This window comes from Vulpes lagopus, chromosome 1 (genome assembly GCF_018345385.1).
Source record: "Vulpes lagopus strain Blue_001 chromosome 1, ASM1834538v1, whole genome shotgun sequence".
NCBI lineage: Eukaryota > Metazoa > Chordata > Mammalia > Carnivora > Canidae > Vulpes > Vulpes lagopus.
This window is the reverse complement of record NC_054824.1, coordinates 68,486,454-68,509,076: the sequence shown is the minus strand read 5'-3', so window position 1 is coordinate 68,509,076 and position 22,623 is coordinate 68,486,454. Positions and strand designations below refer to the sequence as shown.

The 22,623-nt window shown below is 42.3% G+C and overlaps 1 pseudogene; it reads left to right on the top strand.

Moving 5' to 3' along the window:
• The first annotated feature begins 2,116 nt into the window (after window positions 1–2,116).
• LOC121495940 lies at window positions 2,117–3,425 on the top strand (annotated as a pseudogene).
• Window positions 3,426–22,623: the final 19,198 nt, after the last annotated feature.

Here is a 22,623-nt window from a genome sequence, read left to right as displayed (position 1 = left end):
TCACTGCATCTCCTGAGAAGTCTCAGGGGATACACCTGCTATGAAGAAGCCAGCAATACTGTAGCATGGAGGAGGATCAGAATCCTCGATGAGCCCTGTGCAGTTTCCTATAGGCCAGGAGTAGTGGGGGTAAGGCCCACCCCTGAGATGGGCTCCAACATTTCAGTAAGAAAGCTGGAGTCCTGGACGAGGAGAGGCCAAGTGGCAACATTTGGTCACCAGAGCCATACTGGGCTCTCGAGGAAGGCAATCAGAATGTTTTGACCTGCATGGGTTTTTTTTTGTGGCTATGGTGACCCTAGAAATAAACAGATGGGCAGCCTATTAAAATATTTCTTGATCTTTAGAGCAGAAACATGACAGGTCAGGTAGCCAGAAACCTGACTTAATTTCCATAATGATGGTCACAGTTTGGAGCTAATGCAGGTCATTTACTCAGAGCCCCTGGATTGAATTGAGTCCAGTGTCCCCTTGAGACAGGATCTTGCAAAACACCATAAGCATGCAGTATAAATCTCTGAAGCTTTCCTCAAAGAGCTCTGCAGCCATTTACTAAGGTAACTGTATTCTTGGAGAAATGGACATTCTCAGACTCTTTGGAGATTACTGGATACTGGCTTTGAATCATCATTAATTCCTGGGAACCAAAAAAGCCAGAAGGGGCCTATGGTGGTCAGATGTTAAATGGAATTTTGACTAATGTCTAAATCACAGTGAATAAAGGAAGACCACTGACCCTTCCTGTGGTTATTTTTCTAGTTTTTTGAATGAATGCTTGGCCAATGACAGAACATCACATTGGTCTCAGAATCATGGAATTAAGGCTATGAAGGACAACAAGTTAGGATCCCAGAACTTTGCCTCCCTCTAAAGATAGGAAACTAAAAGCTGCGTTGCACACTTGGGGAACCTGCAGGGATGATGCTACTTATGTTTTCTTTTCTTTATTTCTTTTTTTTTAAGGGAGAAGGGGCAGAGGGGAGAGAGAATCTCAAGCAGACTCCCCGACGGCTTACAGGTCATGGAGTGGGAGACTCAGGTTGCAGTGCACATGGTTCCACCATTTGGGTCTTCTGACCCAACAGGTCAAACGACAGTTGAAGTATCTATGGCAGGAGCCACCGGGAAGCCCTAATGGAGAGTCACAGCACGCACACACAAACTTTTGGAGCAATTTCATGCCCTCTTCGTCAGAGAACTCCTTTCCTTTGGATTTGGCTCCAAGCTTGCTACTAGGTGTTGGTAGAGACTCAGTGTTTAACCATGGGACATCAAGTGGCCATGTGATCTGAGGTGCCCATTAGATACTGAGTAGTATCTGGCCCACCAAGTCACAAGGCAGACAACATCTTGAAATGTTGGGCTTCATTTTATAGGATGAACTGCTTTGAAGAAGCACCCAAAATATACAAATCTAGAGATCAAAGAGTGGAAGTGTAAGTAGTTCTTGTCATAATTACATCTAATAATATATCCATAAATTTTTTGCTTCCTATTCCTGCAACTCTGAGCTCTGCTAGTTTATTTTTTTAAAGATTTCACTTATTTGACAGAAAGAGCACTAGCAGAGGGAGCAACAGGTAGAGAGAGAAGGAGAAGCAGACTCCCCATTGAGCAAGGAACCTGTTGTGGGGCTCAATCGCAGGACCCTGGGATCTTGACCTGAGCTGAAGGTGGACACTTAACCAACTGAGCCACCCGTGCATTTCTGAGCTCTGCTGGCTTAAAGGTCATGATTCCCAGTAGAGGAATGCTTCCACCATGGGGCACAGGGTTGATTTAATTGACCTGGAAGCTGACACTGCCTGGTCATTTGGGGCTCCTCATGTCACTGAACCAACAGACAAAGGAAACAGTTACTCTACTTGCTGAAACGGTTGAATCTGATAACCAAAGAAAAATAGGGTCACAAGCAGCCCCCGTGGCACAGCGGTTTAGCGCTGCCTGCAGCCCAGGGTGTGATCCTGGAGACCCGGGATCGAGTCCCACATGGGGCTCCCTGCATGGAGCCTGCTTCTCCCTCTGCCTGTTTCTCTGCCTCTCTCTCTCTCTGTGTCTCTCATGAATAAATAAATAAAATCTTTAAAAAAAGAAAAAGAGTCTTTGCGGAATCACCATGGCATCCAGGACCCTGTACACATATCCTGAAAACTGGAGGGCCTTCAAGGCTCTCATTGCTGCTCAGTAGAGCGGGGCTCAGGTCCGCGTGCTCTCCACACCACCCCACTTCCACTTTGGCCAAACCAACCGCGCCCCTGAATTTCTCCATAAATTTCCTGCCAGCAAGCTTCCAGCATTTGAGGGTGATGATGGATTCTGTGTGTTTGAGAGCAATTCCATTGCCTACTATGTGAGCAATGAGGAGCTGCGGGGAAGTACTCCAGAGGCAGCAGCCCAGGTGGTGCAGTGGGTGAGCTTTGCTAATAGCGACATAGTGCCCCCAGCCAGTACCTGGGTGTTTCCTACCTTGGGCATCATGCACCACAACAAGCAGGCCACAGAGAATGCAAAGGAGGAAGTGAGGCGAATTCTGGGGCTCCTGGATACTCATTTGAAGACGAGGACTTTTCTGGTGGGCGAACGTGTGACACTGGCTGACATCACAGTTGTCTGCACCCTGTCGTGGCTCTATAAACAGGTCCTGGAGCCTTCTTTCCGCCAGGCCTTCCCCAATACCAACCGCTGGTTCCTTACCTGCATTAACCAGCCCCAGTTCCGGGCTGTCTTGGGGGAGGTGAAACTCTGTGAGAAGATGGCCCAGTTTGATGCTAAAAAGTTTGCAGAGAGCCAACCTAAAAAAGACACCCCGCGGAAAGAGAAGCGTTCTCGGGAAGAGAAGCAGAAGCCCCAGGCTGAGCGGAAAGAGAAGAAGGCTGCTGCCCCTGCTCCTGAGGAGGAAATGGATGAATGTGAGCAGGCACTGGCTGCTGAGCCAAAGGCCAAAGACCCCTTTGCTCACCTGCCCAAGAGTACCTTTGTGTTGGACGAATTTAAGCGCAAGTACTCCAATGAGGACACTCTCACTGTGGCACTGCCGTATTTCTGGGAGCACTTCGATAAGGATGGCTGGTCCCTGTGGTACGCTGAGTACCGCTTCCCTGAGGAGCTCACTCAGACCTTTATGAGTTGTAACCTCATCACTGGAATGTTCCAGCGGTTGGACAAGCTGAGGAAGAATGCCTTTGCCAGTGTCATCCTCTTTGGAACCAACAACAGCAGTTCCATTTCTGGAGTCTGGGTCTTCCGAGGCCAGGAGCTTGCCTTTCTGCTGTCCAGATTGGCAGGTGGACTACGAGTCCTATACGTGGCGGAAACTGGATCCTGGCAGTGAGGAGACCCAGACGCTGGTTCAAGAGTACTTTTCCTGGGAGGGGGCCTTCCAGCATGTGGGCAAAACCTTCAATCAGGGCAAGATCTTCAAGTAAACATCTCTTGTCATCGCCTAGTTGCCTGTACCTGCCCTTCAGCGAGATGGGGGTCATTAAAGGAAACTGAACGTTGAACCCTTAAAAAAAAAAAAAAGAAAAAGAAAAAGAAAAAGAAAAGAAAAATAGGGTCACTATTACATGATGAGGTCAGAGCTATGTCTAGAATCTGGAGTGTTCTCCGGGGTGTCTCTTAGTACTTTTATATTCTCAAGTAAAAGTTAATGGAAAACAATAGCATAACAACAAAAGACAGGACCACTGAGGATTCATATCCTTCGGGAATTAAATAAAGTGTTACCCCATCAAATGAAGAATTCAACCAACTGAGGTGCCAGCCCAAGGCAAAGGGAACACGGAATAAAGAATAGAAGAAGTGATTAATGTCAACTATTGTCTTGTAGTGAACTACACAAACAAGTATGTAGTAGGTGGGCACATTTTCTGGTTTGTTAGGTGTGTAAATATTCACATGCACACCATCAGTTTTTGAGGGCTGCCATAACAAAGCCACAGTCTGGGTGGCTTAAAAAAACAAAAACAATAGAAATCTATTCTCTCGAGCAGCCCGGGTGGCTCAGCGGTTTAGCGCCACCCTCACCCTGGGGTGTGATCCTGAGGTCCTGGGATTGAGTCCCACAGGCTCCCTGCATGGAGCCTGCTTCTCCCTCTGCCTGTGTCTCTGCCTCTCTGTGTGTGTGTCTCTCGTGAATAAATAAACAAAATCTTTAAAAAATATCTATTCTCTCATAGTTTGAGAGGTGGAAGTCTGAAATAAAGGTGTGTGCAGGATCATGTCTCTCAAAGGCTCTAGGGAAGGAACCTTTCTTGGTGCCTCTCTCAGCTGTTGGCAGCTCCTGGCAGCTCTTGGTGTTCTTTGGGTTATACACACATCACTTCAATCTCTGCCCCCACCAGAACACAATATTCTCCCTGGGTCTGTATCTTCACATGACATTTTCTTCTTCTAAGAACCTGTCAGATTAAATTGGGTCCCATCCTAATAATCTCACTTTAGTTTGATTACATTTGTAATCAAATGGGAGGCCACAAATGAGGCCATTGAGGAGCAGGTGGCTCGAGAATCCTACCTGCAGTGGCTGCGGGATCAGGAGAAACAGGCCCGCCAGGTTCGCGGCCCCAGCCAGGTACAAGCAGCCAGTTCTCGGCAGGGGCTGACCGAGCTACTTCCCCCCTCGTGTCCCTGTACCCTGCTCTGGAGTGCCGGGCCCTCATTCAGCAGATGTCCCCCTCTGCCTTTGGTCTGAATGACTGGGATAATGATGAGATCCTAGCATCGGTGCTGGCAGTGTCCCAACAGGAATACCTAGACAGTATGAAGAAAAACAAAGTGCACAGAGATCCACCCCCAGACAAGAGTTGATGGAGACCCAGAGACTGGAGACCATCTCCCAACCCCCACCACTCCTGCCCTCCGGTGCCACCCCACCTTCTTTGGCTTTCTTCCCTCCTGCCTTCTTCCCTCTCTCCCCTCCTTTCCCTCCTCCCCACTTCCCTCTGGCTGGCCCACCCCTGCACCCCTTCTCATCGCTGCCATCACCACCATCACCTGTCTCTTCGCCAGCTGACGTGCCCTCTTGCCCCCTGCACAGCACCATCCCTGCATTCCACAGGGGACTTGGGCAAGGGTGCCGAAGGTAGGCGAGAGGCACACAGAAACAAACCAACTGGCAGCCGCAGCCCCTGAGGAGAGACATTCAGACAGAGGAAAGTCTCCCTGCCCCCCATTCCTTCCAAGATCAGAAAAACTTGTCACCCCGCCTCCACAATGATGCTGGGGAGGTGGGAGGAAGAAGTGGGAATTCCCCTTCCCAGTACCCCAAGAATGTCTGAGCCTTCAATGTTGAATTTTTTTCTTTATTAAAATGTACTTTTATCTTATAAAAAAAATTTCTAAATGAGATCACACTTACCCCCTAAGATACTGGGGGTTAGGACTTCATTTTTAAAATTATTTTTATTGTTTTTTAAGATTTTATTTATTTGTTTGAGAGCAAGCGAGCGAGAGAGAGCCAGAGAATGAGAGAGCACAGGCAGAGGCAGAGGGAGAATCAGACTCCTGCCGAGCAGGGAGCCCAATGCGGGGCTGAATCCCAGGATCCCAGGACCCCAGGATAACGACCTGAGACAAATATAGACACTTAACCAACTGAGCCACCGAGGTGCCCATGGGGGGTTAGGACTTCAATTTATCTCTTTGGGAGACAACTGTACCCATAGGATATATAGCCACATAGGAATACATACAAAGAAATTTATGTATTTTTCCCTCTTTCTTCAACCTTTTAGTTTATATAAAGATTCTAATGGGTGGTTAATTTTTTTTTAAAGATTTTATTTATTTATTCATGAGAGACACGGAGACAGAGAGAGGGGCAGAGACACACGCAGAGGGAGAAGCAGGCTCCATGCAGGGAGCCTGACGTGGGACTCGATCCTGGAACTCCAGGATCACACCCCAGGCTGAAGGCGGCGCTAAACCTCTGAGCCACCCAGGCTGCCCTAATGGGTGGTTAATTTAACAGTTTAGTCTGTAGATCACAGAATAGTCAGCTGGAACTGTGAATGCCTCCTGGACTAATTAACATCCTTTAGGGATGACTGTAGGGACTCTGTGTATCCCTTTTGGGGGGAAAGGGTGAGAGTGTCTTCATTGTTTGGAGCATAGTCGCATCTATCCTGTTAGGCAGAAGCATAAGGCTGTTTTGTTACACAGAAGTTCAAATACAGGTAGAGAGATGGCTATGGTTGCTGGGTAGGTGAAGGGCTGGATCATGTGGATCGTTACTCGTTTTCGGCTGCTCACCCACGCTCTATATTCCGCTCTGACTTTTTGGAGCAGGAGCTTCTGCGTTTCCTGTCAGTTGGCTTCCAGCGCGCTTCTACCAGCAGGGGGCACTAGAGGAAGACCGTGGGCCAGGGCTGGAGCCCATCTGCTCTGCAGCAGCAGCCGGCACATCGTCCCAGCCAGCAGTAGTTGGCTTCAGCCTCCAGTTTGTTTTGGGAGTCTCAGTCCCGGCCTCTCCACTCTCCCAGGATCTCCTCTCCTCTCCTCCTCTCCTGCCCCGGTCCTGGGGTCTCCTCCTCTGAGCTGTCCTGAGCACAGCAGGACACCACCTCTCTTCAGAGGTGGGACCCTCACCTCCAAGAGCCTCCACTCTTCACCCCGGCTCCAGGCTTTTAGGATCTTCGTTTTGCTCCCTCAGCCCTTCCACTGGGCATTGCTTTCTGGGGTAACACATTTCACCGTGGGACATGAGTGTCCCATGTTTTCTTTTCTAGCCTCTGCTTCCCCAATGCCCTCTTTTACATTCTCTCTTAAAATAGCTAGTGAGGTATCTATTTTCTTGACTGGACTCTGATAGGGATAATTTCTAGACAAGGTGGGGGAGGAGATATCAACTTTACTATATTAAAATCAGATGTCAAGGACCCTGACTTCTACATTTTTGCATTACCCACAGGAGCGAATGAGGACTCTTACAAATATTCAGCAAATGATGGAGTAATGAGTAATGAATGAGTCAATGTGCCCATAAGAGATACCCATGTCCTGGGGCGCCCAGATGGCTTAGTTGGTTAGGCATGCGATTCTTGATTTCAGCTCAGGTAGTGATCTCAGGGTCTTAAGATCAAGACCCACTTTGGGCTTCTGGCTCAGCCAGGAGTCCGCTTGGGATTCTCTCCTCCTCTCTCTGCCCCACCCCACCACACTGGTACATGCTGTCTCTCTCCCTCTCAAATAATAAATGAAAAAATCTTAAAAGAAATTCATGTCCTAAACTGTGGATCCTATGAATCTTTCCTTACACAGAGGGGAGAAGGGGTCTTTGCAGATGTGATGAATAAAGATCTTGAACTGGGGAGATTATCCTAGATTGTCAAGGTTGCTCTAAGTGCAAACAGATGCATTTTTAAAAAAGATTTTATTTATTTATTCATGAAAGACACACACAGAGAGATAGAGAAGCAGAGAGAGAACCAGAGAGAGAAGCAGGCTCCATGCAAGGAGCCTGATGTGGGATTCGATCCCAAGCCACCCAGGGATCCCCAAACAAATGCATTCTTATAAGAGGGATGCAAAGGAAGATTTGGTAGAGAGAGGAAAAGGTGATGTGCAGATGGAGCAAAGATTTTAAGAGGCTGGCCTGGAAGATTGGAGTGATAGCCAAGGACTGCTGACAGCCATTGGCAGCTGGCAGGAGCAAGGAACATATTCTCATCTTGAGCCTCTGGAACTGGAATAGAGTAACAACACCTGTTGTTTGACACCATCAGGTTGTGGTAATTTGTTTACAGCAGCCCCAGGAAACAAATACATGAATATTGGATTGGATCAGATTATTCTTTGGGGCACGGGATGCTAAAAGCCACTGCCAAGGCATTCATTGCAAGAAGGAAAGGAGAGGGAGAAAAATAGAGCCACAGATTGATGTGGGAGAGGACTTTCCTGAGGAAAATAGCTCTTCTGATGTCACATCCAGACATTAAGATGTCACATTAAGATGTGGCTTAATTGGACAGGTCAATGTCCTGTCTATTTTCATTCCATTTGGACCCCTCATTTTCAACTTTCTGACTTATTTTATATTCTAACCCACCTACTACCTAAAAGGATTTGAAGTGGTTTATAGTAAAAAACAACTCTAGAGGGCCTGGGTGATTCAGTCGGTTAAGCATCTGCCTTTGGCGTAGGTCATGATCTCAGGGTCCTGGGATCAAGCCCTGCATTGGGCTCCCTGCTCAGCCAGGGAGCCTGCTTCTCCCTCTGCCCCTCCTCTGGCTTATGCTCTCGCACGTGCGCTCTCTCTCTCTCTCAAATAAATAAATAAAAATCTTTAAAATTAAGAAAAGATAGCCCTAAGTAAATGTGAAATGAGAGGAACTGAAGTCACATTATAGGAGTCATCATTAATTTATTCATTCTTTAATTTTTTTTAAGAGTTCAGCTTTTTACTGAGCAGCTTATAGAAGTTTAGTCAAAAAGACCAAAGCTGGGGCACCTGGGTGGCTCAGTGATTGAGCGTCTGCCTTCGGCTCAGGTCGGATGAAGTCCTGCAACGGGCTCCCCATAGGGAGCCCGCTTCTCCCTCTGCCTGTGTCTCTGCCTCTCTCTCTCTCTGTGTCTCTCATGAATAGATAAATGAAATCTTTTTTTTTTTTTAAAGACCAAAGCCCATGTCATTCTTCATTCTTGTATTCATTTAAAACATTCTACCCACCAAATGAATCTTCCCAGCACTGTGCTTGATTTGATAAAGATGTTCCTTATGATGCAGGACCAAGATAGTCAGAAATTATGAAACGAGAATGAACTGAAGCAGCTTGATGTTTGGGTTCAGCATGGATAAGAAATAGGGTTATACACCAAACATCAGCCTGCCTGTGTTCTAGTCTGCTGCTTGTCTGGCTCCTGGGACGCAGTTTCCTCCAATAGCCTGGGGACCTGAATGACTATATGGAAGAAGGCTGGCTGTTCACCTGCTCAGTATTGTTATATAACACACAAAGAAATATCTATTGTGTATAAGCCTTCCATACTTCGAGGTCTGTTTGTGGAAGCAACTGGCTTGTCTTTCAGTACAACATTCTAGGGCAATAGATTCATCAATTATTGGGGATAGGATGCACTGCTGATGGAGCCTGTAATACTGGGACATAAGAGATATATATTTGATCTTCCTCCTGTTTCTTCTTCCTCCTGCTTCTGTTTCAGAGCTCTTAATACCCTTGAAATTTCCTAAGAGGCAAGAGCAATAGGAGCATTGGTTGTTGCAATATTTAGTCTTTTGTCCTTGATTTCCTGAAACAGCTCCAGAGCCATAAAGGTAAAAGGAGTGTCTTATTATTCATAACAAAGCTCTTCAATCATACCTGACTTTATGTTAAGGAGATGACTTTTGGAAAGTCCCTAAGGATGGGGGGCTGGTTTCCAGGGCAACCAACCACCCATTAGAGGATTGGAACTTTCACTCTCAACCCCTTGACCTTGAAGGAGAAGGGCTAGAGATTGAGGTCAATCAGCAATGCCCAGTGATTTGATCAACCATGCTTATGTAATATAGCCTCCATAAAAACCCCAAAGGAGGGGCAGCCCGGGTGGCTCAGCGGTTTAGCGCTGCCTTCAGCCCAGGGTGTGATCCTGGAGACCCAGGATGGAGTCCCAAGTTGGGCTCCCTGCATGGTGCCTGCTTCCCTCTGCCTGTGTCTCTGCCTCTGTCTCTCTGTCTGTGCCTCTCATGAATAAATAAATAAAATCTTTTAAAAAAAAAAACCCCAAAGGATGGAGGTTCAGAGAGTTTCTGGGTTGGTAGATGCATTGGAGGTTCTGGAAAGAGTGATGCTCTAAGAGACCATGGAGGCTTCAGATGTGCTCTGCCTTGTGCATCTCTCCCATCTGGCTGTTCCTCAGTCATACCTTTCTATCATAAACTGGTAATACTGGTAAGTATATGTTTTCCTGAGTTCCATGGGCAACTTTAGAAAACTAATTGAAGCTGAGGAGGGGGTCATGGAAACTTCTGAAATATACTCGATTGGTCAGAACACAAATGACCCCCTGGACTTCCATGTTGGTGTATGAAGTTAATGTGGGGAGTAGTCTTGGGGCCTCAGCCCTTAACCTGTGGGATCTTCTGCTATCTCTAGGCAGATAGTGTCAGAATTGAGTTAAACTATAGGACACCCAGCTGATGTCACAGAATTGCTTGATGTGTAGAAAACACCCACACATCTGCTGTCAAAAGTGGTGTTGTAATAGAGATAGAGTGTGAGTAGCAGAAGAAATACAGAAAGAAGTGAGTTTTTTCTTTACATTGAGTCATTTTGGCTGAGAGCAGGGCTTAGTAAGCCCCTGAGCCAAATCCAGTCTGCCATCTGTTTTTTTGTCTCTTTTCTTTGAAAGTTTACCGATTTGTTTATTTTTTTTTTTTAGTAATCTATATGCTCAATGTAGGGCTCAAACTCATGACCCCAAGATCAAGAGTCACATGCTCTTCCAACTGACCCCGCTGGGTGCCCCCCTTTTAAATTAAATTGTATTTTTGAATAGATATTATAAGCACATGATAGAACATTCAAAAGGTAAAAATAAATATACTTTGGAAGTAATTTCCTCTATTCCCATCCACAGTTGCCTACTTTTCCTCCTCAGGTGCAGCCACTATTACTGGTGGACTCCTGTTGTCTACTAGAGATGTTGAGAATTTGTGCATCTAAGTGTGTATGTGTATTGCCTAATCCAGGTCATAACAATTTACCTATACATTTCTTCTATAATTCAGTTCTATTGTTTTAGCTGGTATCAGGGTTATGCTGGTCTCAGAATGAGTTAGGAAGTGCTCCCTCTTCAATTTTTTGGAGAAGTATGAGAAGGATTGGTATTAGTTCTTGTTTAAATGTTTGCTAGAATTTACCAGGGAAGCATCAGATCCAGGAGTTTTCTTTGTTGGGAGATTTTTTTTTAAGATTTTATTCATTTATTTGTTCATAGAGACACAGACAGAGAGAGAGAGAGAGAGGCAGCAACACAGGCAGAGGGAGAAGCGGCTCCTTGCAGGGAGCCCGACGTGGGACTCCATCCCAGGTCTCCAGGATCACACCCCGGGCCACAGGCGGCGCTAAACCACTGCTGCCACTAGGGCTGCCCTGTTGGGAGAATTTCTTAAAGATATAATTGACTTATTACAACATTGCATTAGTTCTAGGCGTAGAAACATAATTATTTGATATATGCATATATTGCAAAATTATTGCCATAATGAGTTTAGTATCACCACACATAGTTACAGATTTTTTTCTGGTGATGAGAATGTTTAAGATTTACTCCTCGTGACTTACAGATATACAATTCAGTATTACTAACTATAGTCACCATGCTGTACATGAATCCCCAAGACTTATTTATCTTATAGCTGGAAGTTTGTACCCATTGACCTCCTCTATCCATTTCACTCATTGCCCCCACCCCAGCCTGAGCAACCACCAATCTACTCTGTCATTATGGGTTTGTTTGTTTTTTAGATTCTATATACAAGTAAGATCATCTAGCATTTGTCTTTCCCTATCTGACCTATTTCACTTAGTATAGCATTCTCAGGGTTGATTAATCTTGTTACAAATGGCAAGATTTCCTTCTTTCATATGGCTTCTTTCATATTCCATTGTGTGTGCATGAACTTATTTATTTGTATATATGATTAACTCATACACATATGCCAATTAAAAAAAAAGATTTTATTTTTAAGTAATCTCTACATCCATCATGGGGCTTGAACTCACAACCTTGAGATCAAGAGTCACGTGCTCCACAGATTGAGCCAGCCAAGCACCCCCTGACACACACCACATTTTATTTATTCATTTATATGAGATGCTTATATTATTTTTCTCTTCAATTTAGTGTGCTTTCATGTCTTGGCTATTGCAAATAATGCTGCAATGAATATGATACAGTGATTTTCTCTCCCTTGTGAAGATACCCAGGAGTGGAATTGCTGGATCATGGTAGTTCTATTTAATTTTGAGAGGAACCCCCATGCTGTTTTTCATAGTGGCTGCATTAATTTACATTCCCAAGAGCAGTGCACGAGGGTTCCCTTTTCTCCACATCCTCATCAACACATATTCTTTCATCTTTTTGATAATAGTCGTTATGATGGGTGTGAGGTAGTACCTCATTATCATTTTGATTTGGACTTCCCTGATGATGAGTGATGTCAAGCATCTTGTCATGTATCTGTTGTACATTTATCTGTCTTCTTTGGAAAAAATGTATTCAGAGCCTTCCCCATTTTTCAATTGGATTGTTTGGATTTTTTGCTGCTGAGCTGTAGGAGTTCTTTACATATTTGGGTACTAGCCCCTTATCACATATATGATTTGCAAACATTTTCTCCCATTTGGTGGGTTCTTTCTTTCTTTCTTTCTTTCTTTCTTTCTTTCTTTCTTTTTAAGTTGTTATTTATTTATTTGACAGAGAGAGAAAGTTTGAGCACAAGCAGGAGGAGCAGCAGAGGGCGAGGGAGAAGCAGATATGCCACTGAGCAGGAAACCTGACACAGGGCTTGGTCTCAGGACCCTGGGATCATGACCTGAAACAAAGGCAGATGCTTAACTGACTGAGCCACCCAGGTGCCCCATGCTTTTTTCCTTTCATTGATCTTTTCTTTGCTCTGCAGATTCATTTTAGGTTGTTATAGTTCCACTTGTTTTTTCTTTTATTGCCTTTGATTTTGGTGTCAAATTCAAAAAATAGTTTCAAGATCAATATCAAAAACACTTTCCTCCATTTTTTTCTTCTAGGATTTTTATGGTTTCAGGTCGTACATTCAAGTCTTTAATCCATTTTGAGTTGATTTTTATATCTGGTATAAGATAGTGGTGCAGTTTCATTCTTTTAAATGTGGTTGTCCAGTTTTCCCAGCACCATTTATTGTAGAGACTTGTCCTTTCCTCATTGTATATTCCAGCATCTTTGCTGTGAATTAATTGACCACATTTGTGTGGGTTAACATCTGGGTTCTCTGTTTTGTTTAATTGATCTGTGTCTGTTTTAGTGCAAATACCATACTATGTTGATACTATAGCTTTGTAATGTATTTTGAAATCAGGGAGTGATACCTATGCTTTGTTCTTTCTCAAGATTTCTTGTCTAATTGGGATCTTGTGTGGGTCTATACAAATTTTAGGCTTGTTTGTTATATGTCTGCTAAAAATGGCATTGGAATTTTGGTAGGGATTATGTTGAATCTGTAGATTGCTTTGGGTAGTATGGACATTTTAACATTTTTCCATTCCATGAGAATTGAATATCTTTCCATTTATTTGTGAGTTCATCAGTGTCTTATAGTTTTCAAGGTATAGGTCTTTTACTTTTTGGTTAAATTTATTCCTCAGAAAAAAAAGAAAAAAAATTTATTCCTCAGTATTTTATTATTTTTTGACACAGTTATAAGTGGCTTTGTTCTCTTAATTTCTCTTTCTGGTAGCTCATTATTAGTATATATAAATGCAACAAATTTTTGTATATTGATTTTGTATCCTGCAAGTTTACTAAATTTGTTTATTCTGGGTTTTTGTTTTGTTTTGTTTTGTTGGTGGCATCTTTAGGGTTTTCTATATTATGTCATCTGCAAATAGTGACAATTTTACATCTCCCTTTCTGGTTTGGTTGCCTTTTATTTCTTTTCTTCCTAATTGCTCTGGCTAGGACTTCCAGTACTATGTTGAATAAAAGTGGTGAGAATGAGCATCTTTGTCCTGTTCCTCATCTTAGAGGAAGAGCTTTCAGTTTTTCACCATTGAGTATGATGTTAGCTATGCGCTTGTCATATACAATCATTATGTTGAGGTATATGCTCCTGATACCCACTTTGCTGAGAGTTTTCATCATAAATAGATGTTGAATTTTGTCAAATGCTTATTCTGAAATATATTGAGATGCTCATAGTATTTTTATTATTCATTTGTTAATGTAGTGTATCATATTGATTGATTTGTGGATGTTGAACCTTCCTTGCTTCTTGGGATAAATCCGCTTGATCATGGTGTCTGATCCTTTTAATGTACTGTGGAATTTGGTTTGTTAATGCTTTGAGGATTTTGCATCTATTTTCATCAGGGATATCGGCCTCTAGTTTTCTTGTTATGACCTAGTCTGACTAGGGTATCTAAGTAGTGCTGTCTCCATAAAAAGTGAGTTTGGAATATTCCCTCCTCATCCTTTTTTTTTTTTTTTAATTTTATTTATTTGTGATAGTCACAGAGAGAGAAAGAGAGAGAGGCAGAGACATAGGCAGAGGGAGAAGCAGGCTCCATGCACCGGGAGCCTGATGTGGGATTCGATCCTGGAGACCCAGGATTGCGCCCTGGGCCAAAGGCAGGCGCCAAACTGCTGCACCACCCAGGGATCCCTTTTTTTTTTTTTTTTTTAATTGAAGTATAGTTGACACACAATGTTATGTTAGTTTTAGGTGTGTTTATATGCTATGCTCACCACGAGTGAGGCTACCATCTGTCACCATAAAATGCTGTTACAATGTCATTGACTATATTCTCTATTCTGTGCCTTTCATTGTCATGATTCACTCACTCCATAACTAGAAACCTGTGTCACTCCTTCACTCATTTGGCTCATCCTCCACCCTTCCTGCTGACAACCATCAACTTGTTCTCTGTATTTATGGGTCATTTCTGCTTTCTTTTTAAAGTTTTACTTATTTAAGTAATCTCTACACCCCATGTGGGCTCAAACTCATGACCCCAAGATCAAAAGTTGCATGCTCTTCCAACTGAGCCAGACAGGTGTCCCTGTTTTTTTTTTTTTTTTAAAGGATTTATTTATTATTTGAGAGAGAGAGAGAGAGAGAGAGAGAGAGAGAATACTAGTATGGGGAGGGGCAGAGGGATAGAATCTTCAAGCAGACTCCTTGCTGAGTGTGGAGCCCAGTGCAGGGCTCAATCCCACAACCTGTGAGATGATGACCTGAGTTGTAACCAAAGAGTCAAGCACTTAACCGACTGAGCTATTGAGGCTCAGTCATATAGTGAATGTTTTTGTTTATTTGTTGGTTGTTTTTTTTTTAAACATTTATTTATTTATGATAGACATAGAGAGAAAGAGAGAGAGAGAGAGAGAGAGAGAGAGAGGCAGAGACACAGGAGGAGGGAGAAGCAGGCTCCATGCAGGGAGCCCGACGTGTGACTCGATCCCGGGACTCCAGGATCACACCCTGGGCCAAAGGCAGGCGCTAAACCGCTGAGCCACCCAGGGATTCCCGTTGTTGGTTGGTTTTATTTTTTAGATTCCATATATAAGTGAAATCATATGATGTTTGTCTTTTTCTGACTTATTTCATTTTGTATAACACCCTCTAGGTCCATCCATGCGGTTGCAAATGGTAGAAACTAGTTCTTTTTATGACTAAGTAATATTACTCTGTGTGTGTGTGTGTGTGTGTGTGTGTGTATCACATCTTTATTCATCTATTGGTAGACAATTGGGTGGCTTTGATATTTTGGCTATTATAAATAATGTTACAGTAAACAAAAGGGTTCATATATCTTTTTGTATTAGTGTTTTGTTTTCTTTGGGTAACCTCTTCCATTTTTGGAAAAAGCTTGACATAGATTGGCATTAATCTTTCTTTATGTGTTTGCTAAAATTCACCAGGGAAACCATCTGGTCCTGGACTTGGCTTTTTTCGGAAGTTTTTTTTTTTTTTTTTCCGGAAGATTTTAATTGCTGATTCAATCTCCTTATTACTTATAATTGTATTCACATTTTCAGCTTCTTAATGATATAGTTTTGGTGGCTTTTGCACTCTAGGAATTTTTCCCTTTCCTCTAGCTTATCTAATTTTTTGGTGTAAAGTTGTTCATAGCACTCTCTTATATTCCTTTTTTAAAATTTATTTATTTATTCATGAGAGACACAGGAGAGAGAGGCAGAGACACAGGAAGAGGGAGAAGCAGGCTCCATGCAGGGAGCCCAACATGGGACTCGATCCTGAGTACCCAGGATCAGGCCCTGGGCTGAAGGAGGCGCTAAACCACTAAGCCACTGGGGCTGCCCTCCTTTTTTTTTTTTTTTTTTTTTTTAAATTTTTATTTATTTATGATAGTCACACACAGAAAGAGAGAGAGGCAGAGACACAGGCAGAGGGAGAAGCAGGCTCCATGCACCGGGAGCCCGACGTGGGACTCAATCCCGGGTCTCCAGGATCGCGCCCTGGGCCAAAGGCAGGCGCTAAACCGCTGCGCCACCCAGGGATCCCATGCCCTCCTTTTTATTTCTGTAGCATTGTTAGTGATCCCTACTTCTTCTTCTGATATTTATAATTTGAGTCTTTTTTTTTTTTTTAAAGATTTGTTTATTTATTTGTTCATGATAGACATAGAGAAAGAGGCAGAGACACAGGCAGAGGGAGAAACAGGCTCCATGCTGGGAGCCCTGCGCAGGATTCAATCCCGGGTCTCCAGGATCGTGCCCTGAGCCAAAGGCAGGCGCTAAACCGCTGAGCCACCCAGGGATCCCCTATAATTTGAGTCTTTTCTTTTGGACTTAGTCCAATGAGGTAAAGGTTGATCTTTTTAAGGATTTGATTTTATGATTTTTTTCTCTGTGTTTTTCCATTCTTTATTTTGTTTTTCTTCTCTAGTCTTTATTATTTCCTTCCTTCTGCTAGCTTTGGGTTTAGTTTGTTCTTTTTCTAGCTCCTAAGTAATACAATTAGGTTGTTGATCTGATATTTTTAAAAAAGAAGTCTCTATTATTGTAGACCTGTCTCTTTTTCCTTTCAACTGTTAGGTTTTTCTTCATATATTTTGATGGTTTGTCAGGAGGTAGATAAATGTTTATAACTGTTTTATTTTCTTGCTGTATTGAGCCTATTATTATTATTTTATTTTATTTTTATTTTTATTTTTAAGTAGGATTCACACCCAGCGTGGAGCCCAACAAGGGGCTTGAACTCAAACCCTGAGATCAAGACCTGGGCTGAGATCAGGAGTTGAACTTTTAACTGACTGAGTCACCCAGGGGCCTCTTTAGCCTTTTATTAATGTATACTTGTTCTTTGTCTCTTGTAAACTTTTTAAATTAACTAATTTTGGCTGATATTAGTATGGCTACTCTTCTCTTTTGGTTACTATATGCACGGAATATATTTTTCCATTCTTTCACTTTCAACCTGTTTCTGTCTTTGGATCTCAAGTGAGTTTCTTGTAGATAGTATATCATTGGATCTGTGTTTTTATCCAGTTGTCTTTTGACTGAAGAGTTGAATCCATTTACACTTAAAGTAATTACGTGACAAGGGACTTACTTCTGTCATGTGCTATTTGTTTTCTGTATATCTTTAAATTTTTTAAAAGATTTTATTTATTTATTCATGAGACACACACACACACACACACACACACAGAGAGGCAGAGACACAGACAGAGGGAGAAGCAGGCTCCATGCAGGGAGCCCAACGTGGGACTCGATCCTGGGACTCCAGGATTATGCCCTGGGCCAAAGGCAGGTGCCCAACCGCTGAGCTATCCAGGGATCCCCTGTTTTCTGTATATCTTATAGTCTTTTTGTCCCTCATTTCCTGAATTCCTGTCTTCTTTTGTGTTTAGTTAGCTTTTTTGGGAGTGAAATGTTTAAATTCTTTCTTAATTTCCTTTTGTGTATATTGTAAAGCTATTTTCTCTGTGGTTACCATGGGAATTATAATTAACATCCTAAAATTAGGGATGCCTGGGTGGTACAGCAATTGAGCATCTGCTTTGGCTCAGGGCGTGATCCTGGGGTCCTGGGATTGAGTACTGCATCAGGCTTCCTGCATAGAGTCTGCTTCTCCCTCTGCCTGTGTCTCTGCCTCTGTGTGTGTGTGTGTGTGTGTGTGTGTGTGTGTGTCATGAACAAATAAAAGTAAAAACCTTTTAAAAAGTCCTAAAGTTAAAACATTCTAAAACTGAATTTATAGCAACCTAATTTCAATAACATACAGAAGCTCTATTCCTTTACAGCTCTATCCTCACCCCATTTGGCTATTGATATCACATATTACATCTTTATATAGTGTATGGCCAAATACATGAATGAATAATTCTTCAAAATACATCAGTCTCCTAAATTATGTAGAAAACATGCTTTGGAGTTACCAACCAAAGTTATAGTAGTAGTAAGACTAGTTTTTACACTAACTTAAAAAAATGTATAGTGTTAAATCATGTAGAAAACAAAAAGTAGTTACAAACACTTGCTATAATTATACTAGCTTTTATAATTGCCCATGCTATTACTTTTATTAATATATTTAGATCTATTTATAGCTTTGAGGTACTGTCCAGTATCTTTTCATTTCACCCTGAAGTACTGTCCAGTATCTTTTCATTTCACTCCTTTGAGCATTTCTTGCAGGGCAGGTCTAGTGGTCCCAAACTCCCTTAGCTTTTGTTTACCTGGAAATGTCTTGATTTCTTCACTTTTGGTTATAAGAATCTTGGTCTACAGTTTTTTGTTTTGGCTTGCTTTCTCCTACCCTCAAAATTTCTTTCTTTTAAGATTTATTTATTTATTTATTTATTTATGATAGACATAGGGAGAGAGAGAGAGAAAGAGAGAGAGGCAGAGACACAGGAGGAGGGAGAAGTAGGCTCTATGCTGGGAGCCGGACGGGGGACTCAATCCTGGGACTCCAGAATCGCACCCTGGGCCAAAGGCAGGCGTTAAACCACTGAGCCACCCAGGAATCCCCCTCCCCTCCAAATTTCTTTCTTTTTTTTTTTTTTAAATTTTTATTTATTTATGATAGTCACAGAGAGATAGAGAGAGAGGCAGAGACACAGGCAGAGGGAGAAGCAGGCTCCATGCACCGGGAGCCCGACATGGGATTCGATCCCGGGTCTCCAGGATCGCGCCCTGGGCCAAAGGCAGGCGCCAAACCGCTGCGCCACCCAGGGATCCCCCCTCCAAATTTCTGATGAGAAATCAGTTTATGATCCTATTGAGGATGGCTTGTATGTGATGATTTGCTTCTCTCTTTCTGGTTTTAAGATTTTCTCTTTGTGTTTGGGTTTTGTAAGTTTGATTATAAGGGTGCCTGGGTGACTCAGTTGGTTGAGGGTCTGACTTTTGATTTCTGCTCAAGTCATGATCTCAGGGATTGAGCCCTGTATCAGGCTCCACACTCAGCACAGAGTCTGCTTATCCATCTCCCTCTGCTCCTCCTCCTGCTCACATGGTCTCTCCCAAATAAATGAATAAATAAAATATTTTTTTAAAAAAGAAAGTTTGATTATAATGTATCTTGGTGTGAGTCTCTTTGAGTTCATCTTATTTGGAATTCATTGAGCTTTTTTGGAACTTTATGTTCTGTATTTCATTAAATTTAGGAAGTTTTCAGCCATCATTCCTTCTAATATTCTCTTTGCCCCTCCCTCTCTCTTCTGGACTGTCATGATGTGTATGCTCATCCACTGATGGTGTCCTACAGGTCCCTTAGGCTCTGTTCACTTTTCTTCAATTTTTTTCCTGTTCCTTAGCCTCAATAATTTCCATTGTCCTATCTTAAAGTTCACTCAGCCATAAAAAAGAACAAAATCTTTTTTTAAAAAAGATTTTATTTATTTATTCATGAGACACAGAGACAGGCAGAGACACAGGCAGAGGGATAAGCAGGCTCCATGCCGGGAGCACGGGGAGCACGATGCGGGACTCCATCCCGGGACCCAGGATCACGCCCTGGGCCAAAGGCAGGAGCTAAACCGCTGAGTCACCCAGAAATCCCAAAAAGAACAAAATCTTGCCATTTGCAATGAACTGGATGGAGCTAGTGAGTGTTAACGCTAAGTAAAATAAATCAATCAGAAAAAGACAAGTACCATATGATTTCACTCATATGTGGAATTTAAGAAAGAGAGAGAGGGAGAGGCAAACCAAGAAACAGACTCTTAACTATAGAGAACAAACTGATGGTTGCAGGGAGGGGAAGGAGTGGGGGAAGGGGTAAAACAGGTGATGAAGATTAAGGAGTGCACTTGTCCTGATGAACACTAGGTGATGTATGGGACCATTGAATCACTATATTGTGCATCTGAAACTAATATTACGCTGTATGATAACTAACTGGAATTTATTTGGGGTTTGTGTGTGTGTGTGTTTTTTTTTAAGATTATTTATTTATTTAAGAGAGAGGGCACACAAGCAGTGGGAAGGGGCAGAGGGAGAGAGAGAGAAGCAGACTCCTCGTTGAGCAAGGAGCCCGACATGGGGCTCCATCTCAGGACCCTGGGATTATGACCTGAGCTGAAGTCAGATGCTTAACTGAATGAGCCACCCAGGCACCCCAACTAACTGGAATTTAAATAAAAACATTTTGGGGATCCCCGGGTGGCGCAGTGGTTTAGCGCCTGCCTTTGGCCCAGGGCGCGATCCTGGAGACCCGGGATCGAATCCCACGTCGGGCTCCCGGTGCATGGAGCCTGCTTCTCCCTCTGCCTGTGTCTCTGTCTCTCTCTCTCACTGTGTGCCTATCATAAATAAATAAAAAATTAAAAAAAAATAAAAATATTTTTTAAAAGTTCTTATCATGAGAAAAAATTGTAACTATGTATGATGACAGATGTTAATAAGACTTACTGTCTGCGTTCTGGGGAGCTTCCATGCACCCTCCAGTTTTGCCACTCTCCCTGCCTCTGCACGTGTTCACTTCTCTATATGCTCATGACTAAGTCATTGACCTTTGCTGATTCAACTTCCAGCCCCTCTCCCCTCCCTGGAGGTCAGAAGGAGCAACTGAAAGTTCCAACCCTCTAATTACATAGCTGGTCCTCCTGGTAATGAGCCCTGCCCTCAAGTGGGGTCCAAACATCACTGCCATTAATAACAAGACATTCAGCTCAACCATATGACTCTGAAGCATTTTTAGGAACTGTGGATGAAGACCAAATATATCTGAGAAATATATTTTAGTAATCGGAATGACCAAATATGTATTTTTAAAAAAGGTTTTATTTGTTTACTTGACAGAGAGAGAGAGAACACAAGCAGGGGGAGAGGGAGAAGCAGGTTTCCTGCTGAGCAAGGAGCCTGATGTGGGGCTCGATTCCAGGACTCTGGGATCATGACCTGAGCTGAAGGCAGATGCTTAATGGACTGAACCACCCAGGTGCCCCCAAATATCTATTTTTTTTAAAAAATATTTTCTTTATTCATTTGAGAGAGAGAAAGACAGAGAGAGCACAAGCAGGGGGGAGGCAGAGGGAGAGGGAGAAGCAGACTCCCTGTCAAGCCGGGAGCCTGATGTGGGGCTCCATCCCAGGACCTGGAGATCATGACTTGAGCTGAAGCAGATGCTTAACTCTCTGAGCCACCCAGGCACCCCCTCAAGTATGTACTTTTAATAAATCATTATATCACAGTTGATATTAATCTGAAATCTATTATATATTAAGATATTAATTGTAACCCCCATGGCAACCACTAAGTAAATTATATATATATGAGAAATTTGATTCTCATTTTAATTCATATATATGGGAATTAAAATGTTACACTAGAAAATCACTAACACAAAAGAGGTGGTGGTGATGGAGTAGAGAAAAAGCCAAACGTCAAGAGATTGAGAAATACAGAGAACAAATAGCAAAATGTAAATCCTACCTTATTTGTAAGTATATTAAATGTAAATAGATTAAGCACTCAAGTTGAAAGAGATTGGCAGAATAAATTTGAAAACAAGTTTTAACTATATGTTGTCTACAAGATACAAACTTTAGATTCAAAGACACAAATAAATTGAAAATAAATGGATGGGAAGAAGATATATCATGCAAATAGAAACCAAAAGAGGGTTGATGTGGCACTATGAATATCAGCCAAAAGAGACTTTAGGACAAAAAGTAGAGTGAAGAATGTTATTTTATAGTGATAAAGTGAATCAATCCATCAAGAAAACAGAATAATTATAAACATATATGTCCCAGAGCTTCAATATACATGAAGCAAAAATTGACAGACTTGAAGGGAGAAATAGACAATTCAACAACAATAGGTGGAAACTTCAATATCCAACTTTCAATAATAGATAGGAAAATGGGATAGAAGATCAACATGGAAATAGAGGATTTGAACAACAATATAAACTGTCTAGACCTAACAGATCTTCCTCAAAGAAGCCATCCAAGAATAGCAGAACACACATTCTTCTCAAGTGTACATGGAACATTCTCTAAGTTGACCATATGTTAGGTCATAAGACAAGCCTCAACAAATTTAAAATGTGAAATCATACAGAGTATGTTCTGACCACAATGGAATGAAGTTAGAAATTAATAACAGAAGGAAATTTGGAAGATTCACAGAACTGTGGAAATTAAACAACAAAATCCTTAATAACCCATGAGTCAAAGAAGACATCACAAGGGAAATTAGAAAATACTCTGAGGTAAATGAAAACAAAAATGCAACATGCCAAAGCATCCCTCCAGAATGCAGTGAAAGCAATGCCGAGAGGGAAATCTATAGCTGTAAGAGCCTATATTAAAAAAAGAGAGATCTCAAGTCCATAACCTAAACTTCTTCCCTAAGAAATTAGAAAAAGATCAAATAAAACCCAAAACAAGCAGAAGGAATAAAATAATAAAGATTAGCATGAAAATAAATAGAGACTAGGAGAACAAT